A 9,943-nucleotide genomic window follows, 5' to 3' on the forward strand; every position below is an offset into this window, starting at 1 on the left:
GTGAAAATAACACGTCTTGTACAGTGGACACTTTACAGTCTCTCACTAATTTGGTTCACAGTTTTTTCACGACTTTTATACCGAGCTTTGTCAATGTATCTCTTCTGATCCACAATACATACAGTTGCTGTCTACAATCAGGGTTTCCCTCAGGGAGGGCTATGAATCTTGACGTGTTCCCCTCAAAAGGCACAATGATCCTTTATGACTTTTCCTTTATGACTAACAAGATCCAAATCTGTCCCTCAAGAGAGTAAACGTGCTCTCAGGAACCAACTGTAGCAACAAACCAACTCCTTTCATTAGCTGTACTCTGCTCCGCAGCTGAGAAAACACATCGTCCGCTCTCCCAGCTGCAGAACGCACCTAGCTGAGACTCACACGACAGTAGGTGAACTTCTGCTCGCCCACCATCCTGCCTGTGCTCCGGCTCTTAGATAAAGACACAGCACACACAAGGCCATCGCTGGCTGTTCCATACAGACAAGGCATTCTCTGCCCTATTCCTCTGGATAAACGCTGGGGCGGGGGGGAAACTGGAGAAGGAAGACTCCATAGCTTATTGTATCTGGTGGATAAAATGCTAGTTCAAATTTACCCATCACAAGCACACCACAGCTCCACCTCATACTTCAAGGAAATCTCTCTATCTTGAGTCACTGGGATTGCATTTTCTTCATTACAGTAACTGTTCTCAGAATTTTTCATTTACAAAATCTTCAGCCCTCTGTGTAGCCCTGAGCACATTATTACTGCTGGAATCATCCTAGATTCGCTAGTTCTGCCCTTGACGGTGATACTAGAGTTTGCTGCGCTCTGATCTGAACAGGGAGTCTTCCTGTTAGAAGGAAGGAACAGGAATAAGCAGCGCAAGAAGAAACAACTGTCCTGACCTCTGCTTCTACCTATAAAGCTTATAGGAGTAAGCCTGGCATGAACCAAAATCTTTGAGCTTCACTGCAGGACAAGTTGTGTAGGACGTCTACTGCCAGAGGCCAGCCTGTGCCTGAACCTGCACACGAGAACCACGGACACGGGATGAAACGGAGATGTAAAAAATACAAGGGTGGATGCATCTCCCACAGAAGCTGCTACCGGTATCACTAAGTAGTCATCTCCTTTGCTCTGCCGCTGCTCAGCCCCAGGTCTTGATTTCCCAATCCTATGGTTTCCTACAAGCCATGAAGGAGGAGATTGGGTTTAGAAAGCAACTCCCGCAAAGACAAGGCTGGGTTAAGAATCCAGCCTTGTAATTTGGCGTTGAAAAATGTTCAGCTAATTAATCTGGTTGAGTATCTGCCCAGATATTCTTTGGTATGAAGAAAAGGAACTCAGCCTTATTTCAGCGCTCATATACATGCCCTCCCTCCACCCACGCCATGAGACAATGGACTGCAGACAGAGCGTATCTGTAGTAACTGGACTGGATGTACCACGAGGCATATTGCCAATTATAAATTAATGAAGTCCAGAAAAAGCAACAATGATCATTCCTCAGGAACAGTTTCCTCTCATATGGTGACAAAAGAAATCCCCTATCAGTGTTATTATATATACCAATTAAATTCTTCAGCTAAAGCAAAAAAAAATTATTATTTTAATGGAGGAAAAACTAGAACATTTGGTTAAAATGTTCTCACAGAAATGTTAATTACCACAGGCATTAAACAAATGGAAATCAAAGCCTACCATTTGTTGAGCACTTTGAAAAGTTTTAATGCAAAAAATGTGCTGGAAAGAAACCTTCAATTTTTCCTCATGAATGAAAGTGAATCCCTGTAAATGAAGCTGCATCTATCATGCTGCTAATCAGTCAGCAGCCGCAGATGTAATCCATCAATCAAAACTGTTCCTGCACAAACTTTCCATAAAAGATAATGGAATTAATTTGGTTTGTTGAATACCAAAATGCAAAAAGATGCCTGCTCTGCTATTTCGTCTCAGAGCCTATCATTCAGACACAACAATAATGCCAGATGTAACTAATAGAAGTTACCCTTGCAACACCTCCCTTCTTCCACCCTGTGTTTATTCTTCACTCAACCTTAGAGACTGTGAAGGGTTGTGTAAGGGAAGCTGAGAGCTGCTGTAGGACTCCCATTTCTGGACAGTAAACTACCCTGCACTTCGCTGGCCAGGCATGAGGCTGAGGAAAGTTCCGCTTCTCGGTGGCCAGCGAGTCCTTGAGGCGCTGGGATGAGCAGGTCGGGGTGCCACGCGCCCGGCGCACACTGCCTGGGAGCTTTTGTTAGATCTGCTATAACACACTGTTCTATGAACTGAGCTTGCTGCTGAGCAGGAAGATGCCTAGCTCCTACAGACAGCCGGGTTCAGGACTCGGCCGGAGAGGAGCTGGATGGATAGTGCTTTGAGCCCTATTTATGCTTCAAGAGATGTCAAGGCCAGTAACGCTACCTCATGTGCTGAAGAGTAATATCTAGAGGAGTGTTTCAGAGGAGGCATCGTACTAGATGTTGGAGAAAGTCCGGTTCGTTTCTTCAGTGATGAGACTTGTTCTCTTCCAGGCAGCAAATTTATTTCTAACCAACCTGAAATAGATTTAAAGCTACTTAGAGGCTGTCATAAAATGAAGGCACTGACTGGTACTTTGAAACTCCTAAAAGCAAAATATCTACTATTAATTATTGCTGAAAGGTTTCAACATACACAGATATCGCAACATATAAACACACGTATTTCTTGCACTCCCCTGGCATGCTTTTGCTCTCTAAGGAATGCACAACCATGTGCACATGTGGAACCCCAGATCCTGAACTCCTTCCATTGATTCCAGGAGCTTTGGACCAGATCCAGATTGTCCGAGGTGTAACTTTAATTTGGAGGATAATTTCCTGGGGATAGGAGAACCGTTTTTTTCTGTACATTGTACAGAATCTCAGATTGACACACTCAGTGATCACAAACAGTTTGCTGTATGTCTAAATACTTTTAGAAAACTTCAACCCTCAGATGCACGTACGTAGTTCTTGTGTTCCTAACGATTTGTGGTTCTGTACCATTATTTGCCCTACAAACCAGAATGATAGTAGAAGAGCAAGCCTTGTTTACTTTGTAAGTTATATATTACATTTTCTATTACCACAGGAAGCTAGTATGGTCTGCTGTGTAAACATGCAACCCCTACTCCTGAATATTTTAAGTTATTGATCACCAACAAATACAAGTAAACACATGGCAACTTGCAACTAAAGGCAGAACAATCAAAATTAGAAATCTCGACAGTCCAGAAATGTTACTACTGCATTATTTGGCTTTGTTATAACGGGGAACATAGTATGTTTTTTACGATATTTAACAGAAGGCCGTTTTACTTTAACTGCTGCCCAGAAGATAACAGGTCTTATTACTGGAGAAACCAACCAGACTTTCTCCAACATTTATGAGAAAAAGACAGACACTATCAAATATAGTGAAAAATAAGCCAGTCCCGTCTTCTCCTATAAAATTTTTCAGAAAATGAAAATATTGATGTAAACTCTGTTTTTTATGTTGGGCCATACCCAGGTATTCCTCCTATGCTGGAGAGAGAATCCAGAGCAATCAACCGATTACAGCTCTATTTTTGCATCAAGTTACGTACACGCAGGTACACCCGCTAACATAAAATGCTGACTGAATATTTTTTATATGTTACGTTATAGAGGTGCATATAATTTAAATGACAAGAATACTTTTTTTCCTTTGACATCTTGTTTTTGTTGAACACACTAACCAAACAGTAATCTGAGTCTGATTTTCATGACAATGAACAATACTCTGAGAAGGTGGTATTGACTGGTGAGCAAAATTTGTTTTGGTCTTGCTAGATTAAAATACATATACATATTTTGGTCAATTTTCTCCTGGATGGGGAGAAAGTTCTTTTATTTTCCAGCTGAAGAAATCCTACAACTGTAAAGATGATTTATGCAACGGGAAAGAAATCATTAACACAACAGAAGAAGAATGAGCTGACACTCCCTGCCTCCATGCTTCTTATGCACAGTCCAGCACATGACCGGCAAGAAAAAACTAAGATGACAGTCACTAATATGCAAAAGATAAAAGTCTCTCAAAATCACAGGACATTTGGTATTAAAAATAAAAAACACCAAGGAATGTAAACCCAAATTATTAGGACTACAACATATCCGTCACAGTGAAAGGAGAGGTATTCCCGCTTTCCAGTCCACTCTCAAATTCCTCCAGTAGTGCTTCCCCGAGGCCGGGCTAACGTGCAGTCGTCCAGCAGAAAAAGGCACCTGCAGAGAGCCTTCCTGTGGCACGACCTTGCCTCACCCCAGGATGATTTTAAACATTTTGGCAGCCCAGTCAGACGTTCACACCCAGCTGACTGATTTTGGAGGCTGCACGAGGGAAGATTTTCCACCAGATTTCCAAAAACATACAACTCTGCAGAATCACTTCTAAAAGCAAGTTGCTGATACAGTGATCTTGGATATTCAAAGTACAAAGAACAAGAACAGAACAAAAAGGACCGTGAATCTAAATTCTCTGAAGATCACAGGTCCAGTTTAACTTCAGTTTTCTAGAAGTTACCCCATTGATGAAGCTTCCTCTACAGTCAGTGGAGAGGTGGGTAAAACTTCAGAGGGCAACTAATACCACCGATAACCTGTTTCAGGGTGGGTGGATTGCCCCCTAGATGTGAGCTTGTCTTTATGCACCATACGAGGACCTTACGTGATTAATTACCTTCTTTTCAGGTAGATAAAGCTGAAGAGCCTGTGATTTTTCAACTCTCAATGGAGAACTCTACAGGGAATATGAAGAAGATTTATAGAATTGTAAGGAAGACAGATAAACTGAAAGGGATATTCATTCACCAAATGTGGACCACAGAAGTGCAGGAGGAGAAATGTGCCAATGAGGAGAAAGCAATCATTCCCCGAGAGGCCATCTGGAAGAATCCCAGCAGAGCTCTGAAAAATGATGAATTCCATCATCCTAGCAGTTCCTGCTCATTTAGAAGAATGGAGAAGGGGAGTGGTGCAACTTCGCGCAATTCTGCCAATCCTCTGTTTGACTTGTAAGACTAACTTTTACGGGGAGCGCAAGATGTGCATCACAATGGAGACGTTCCACTCAGTTCTGTAGAGTTGGCTACATTACATATTGGCGTGATAAGGACTTTCAGGATCTGGGTCTCCATTGCTTCCACACTATTCTCAGAGAGCCAAAGCTCTATAAATCAAGTAAGACAGAACTTTATTGAATGGAGACAAGATGAAGACATAGTCAATCTATCCGATTATAAATGTAACATACTCTTGTCATATACAGACTCCTGTCAGTATATATTGACCATATTATATACCGGCCACTGCCTTCAAGTCCTGATATATAAGATCATTTGGGATGTTTAACCAAAATAAATGTTTACCTTTAAAGTAACGTTAAACGGTAGTTTTTGATGTTACCTTCCATTGCATACTACCACCTCAGCCTAGAGGTACCATTTTACTTTCAGTAGAGGATTTTAAGTTAAGTTGTTTGAGTCTACCCTGCTTATTTTACACAAATGCTATTCCTTTCTTACAGATGGATATGATCTGTTGAAGACCTGGAACATTTTATCCCATAGCAAAACTCATTCAAAAGTACCATCTGTTCTTCCTGCAGGGGCACAGTAATGCCAGAAACTGTTTAACATTCCATAAATTAAGACCATATAATGGATAGCTCATTGTTAAAGTGAAGCGAGGATTCATTTGGAGCCTGATGACAGACATTTTGCTGGGATTTTGCCTTAAAAATAGTATCCAATGTATTATTTTTGGTTTGCTGCTTTAAAAACTTCACATCCAACATTAAACAGCAAAGGCGTGTCACAATCTAGACCGTCTTAATGCCTGGCTTTATCCCCACTTCCATCAGTGTCAGCAGGGTCCTTTTGAGTAACTTCAGGGGAAGGCTTGGACTGGGCCAACGGGTTAAAAGAGATTCACTGAAAAACCAAATTCTGTTCTCATTTCCCCTGGTACGTGCCTGTTGTATCTGTGTGATACACTTCCTAAGAGAACAGAATTCAATCTTCAAGCTTAAAAGCCATTAAAATAAGTCTTATTTTAGTGGTGTTACATGGATATATTACACTCACATACACACACCGCATGCCCCCCGCCCCTTTCACTTACTGGTACGAAACCCTAGCCAGAAATGAACTGCCATTTGCTATTCCCTGCTATATCCAAACACTAGGACATGCAGATGTGTAATCAATAAAAGGGCTGGACATAAAATCCTGCTATGAGCATGTACCATTTGAGTCAACATTAAAACACCCTTCATTTGCCATCCATACGGAGAAACCGCAGATGCAAAAAAAAAAAAAAAAGTCGGGAAACCACACGCACAAAAGAAATCAATAGCGTTTAATTGGAAAAAAATGGCACTATAAAATCCTCCACCCAAGAGCGGGACTTGCAGTGGCACTCTGCCCAGTGCTCTGCCTGGGGACAAGCAGTCCTCCCTACCACGCAGCTCTCGTCACACGCGCCGGGCGCTGCGTCCGCGCTGTGCTCCCTGCAAAAGTTACACTTCTCAAACCAGAAAACCGCTATGTACTGGTGCGTTTCGGAATCTGTGGAACAGGTAAGCAGATGACACTTACACGCTGTAAGTGATAAGAATTACCATCTAAATATTGAGCTATTTAAGTCCATAAAGTCGTTATTTAAGAGTACATGTGTAAGTGTATACCCTTGTTACCATCTCTTTGTGAAGCGCTCGCATTGCTATAATAAAATCCGCAGCAGCAAAGCACTTTTAGCCCAACCATTACTACTCCCAGAGACAATGCATATATTTTTCCATCGCATCGGACCCTGGATGGTGGGGGAAGGGCTGGAGTGGCGAGGAGGGGGAAACGCAACTTGAGAAGTGGTAAGTGTGTCAAAATCTAAATTACTTGGAGATATTTTGCAGCACAATCACCCTTTATGCTTGTGCAGCTCGGCTCATATGGCTCACATTCAGCCTGTCACACTGAATCATTGCTACTTCTCGACTTACATTAACAAAAACAAACCTAACTTTCGCTTCAGTACGTGAGGTAAAACGCGCTCTGAATTCCCAGTCAAAAGGCCAGAAGCGGCATTAAAAAGAATCGGTTTTGTAAGAAGCTCACTCCTGAGGAGAAGACAAAAATGTCCGTGAAGATCTGACTAATAGCCCAAACACATGTGTCGCTTATGGATTATTTTGAAGAAGAAAAAAAAAAAAGTAAAAAAAAAAAAAAAATCCATACTGCAAAAAGCTCTGTGCACAAGCAGAGCAGACACAGCTTGAGCGGTCTTAACTAACAAAGCAAACCCACCCCTGCCCACGTAAGTCTTTAAACTGTGTCAAACAGCAGATATTTAACAAGAGCTTTAGAGTCCGAGGAACGGTTAGAAAGTAAGTTAGAAAACAAAGTGCAAAATCAACACGAAACACAGCCAGACGCGATCTTTGCAGCTAGCAGAACACCCGGCAGAAAGCAAAGCCAGTGCTCAAACCCAGTTATTTTACGCTTCTCCCGGTAAATTTGCAACAAATGTCCCATCGGGAAGGATTTCTGCTGACCTGCGGGCGCGCGGCAACGCGGACGCCGTGGGTTTTCCTGTCACCTTTTGTTCCCAGCCATCTCGGCTCTGCTCCTCTCCCAGTGCTGCTCGCGCTCCCGGATCCCCTTTTCCAGCTCTATCTTAGGAACTGCCCAGATTTTGTAGTGTAATCTGAGCAGGGAAGGACCATGTGCCTATGATATGGTTAATTCGCTTTTTACCCCCCGCGATGCCTGAGGAAGCTGCGCCGCATTTCAAAGCCCTGCCTGCGGCCACCCGACCCAGGTGGGGCCTGGGCAGCACCGGGGCTGCCTCCGCCCCCCGCCCGGGGCGGGCCTGGGCAGCCCCGGGGCTGCCTCTGCCACCCGCACGGGGCCGCGAAACACCTCGCTCCCACCTACCCAAGCCGAGGAGGGGGGATTCGCCGGGCTGCTGAGGCCCTCGTCTCTCTTTCCCCGGGGTGCCCCACACAGAGGGGACCACAGGCCCCCGCACCAAAGGCGGCCAGCTCGCCTCGCTCGGGGCCGCCGCCACAGTGCCGGGGCCGTTCCACCGCCATGGCCGACACCAAGGCCCTTCACAGAGAGCTCTGGCAAGGCCCACCGAGGCCCCTCCAGACCCCGTGAAGCCTGGGCCTCTGGTCCTGGATCTTTGGCAACGAAGATGTTAAACAGGGCGTGCTGCAAGGCTCCCATCCATTCCTCTCCAGTGTTGCCAACAGCTAAGCAAAAAACAACTTTGGTTTCTTCTGCTAACAGAAGACAGTTTTCCACAACACAAACAAAAAAATGCAGCCTCTAAACTTTCTTCGATTAATTCTTCCGTTAATATTCTTCTATTGTTATTGTCCTATTTCTGTTTTGTATTTGCAACCATCATCATGCTGAACGATGAGAAGACTAGACTTGAGAGAAGAAGGAAATACCTCTTCTTCCCAAATTCTGCACAGGGAGGCGTTAAACCAGTTGTGAAGTTGCCAAACAGGCGTACACCGGAGAAGGCACAGAGAAGAAGAGTCCTCGAGTCCTGTCACTCCTGCTCGTCCAGCTCCAACCGCGCCATCGGGTCCTGAGCACCGCACACCAAAACCCAGGGGATAAACAACCAGCACTGGTCTGGTGCAGGTTTTTCCTGAACGCTTAAGTCTTGGAAAGGGTAAAGTGCAAACCGTCAATGGTTGTGCTATTCCCCAGCTTCCTTGAAAGCAAATTCCCTGTAATCCCAATGTCAACATTGTCGATGTCTCAAACACAGCTAAATCAAATTACCCTTTTGGGAGGGTGAAGGAGCCCCACTCGGCAAAGAAACGTGAGGTTTCTCTTACTCTCTCTGCCAACCCTAGGCAGATGGGGGGAGCAGCTATACCTGCTTTTAAACAGCTGAGAAAGGGCCCCTAAAAGAGATTAAAGGGGAGCAACAGTCAGGGATCTTGGAAAAGGAAGGATGTAAGACACAAAGATGGCAGAAAATAGAAAACCTTTGGGGGAACTTTAAATCTTGGCCAGAAGGCGGCAAAGCAATGTCATGTGAGGAACCTGCTTTTTAAATTCTTGGCCTTGTGAGCAACACCTGCAAGTACCTTGTGTGGGATTTCTAATGATTGCACAATGCATCTGTGGAGTTTTCCTCTCTCCAAACTCTTGACCTGTGGATAAGCCAGTTTATTCTAAAGCAAAGGTGCTAGTTGCATCTTAATTAACTGAAACCAGTTACGTTTGAAATCAGCACGTGTAAGGTAAAACTTGAAATAATGTCCTAGACAGGACTATTTCAGAGAAAAATATACATTCTTCAATGAAGAATTCAAGATGTCAGCTCAGAAATTTGATCTTGACCCGTTATAATGACGCTTGCTTACCAAAAAAGTAGCAAAAAGGAAGTGAAGTGATCTCGAAGGTCAGGAATCACGGCCAACAGCCACCTCTCTCGCTGTCTGTGCGTACGTCCGCAGCCTGCACCTCCGCCAGGCACAGGCATCATCTCCACTGCGCCCTGGGCAGCGCCCCGCGGTCCCTTTAATGTGGGACTCGAGGGTTGGACGCGATGATCTTAAAGGTCTTTTCCAACCTAAAAGGTTCTATGACACTACACTCCCCCCACCCCTGATTCACACCGGTGACCCCCCTGATTTCGGAGCACCTGAAGCCTTCCAGGTCAGGGCCCGGCAGTGGGGGCTGCGCAGCTGGGGAAGCCAGCTCTTCACTGCTGAATTTCATCAGCCTGCAGAACAGGCTATAGTCTGCTGAAACCATGATTAATCAAATCTTATTTTTCTCTAAGGCAGTTAATGAACAGCCAATTAAGTGTCTCAATAATTCTGAAACAACAAAGGAATACTCTCTGAGCGACAACTAGCAGCTACTTAACAGCGCAAG

Source organism: Phaethon lepturus, unplaced genomic scaffold (assembly GCF_000687285.1).
Source record: "Phaethon lepturus isolate BGI_N335 unplaced genomic scaffold, ASM68728v1 scaffold21931, whole genome shotgun sequence".
Lineage (NCBI taxonomy): Eukaryota > Metazoa > Chordata > Aves > Phaethontiformes > Phaethontidae > Phaethon > Phaethon lepturus.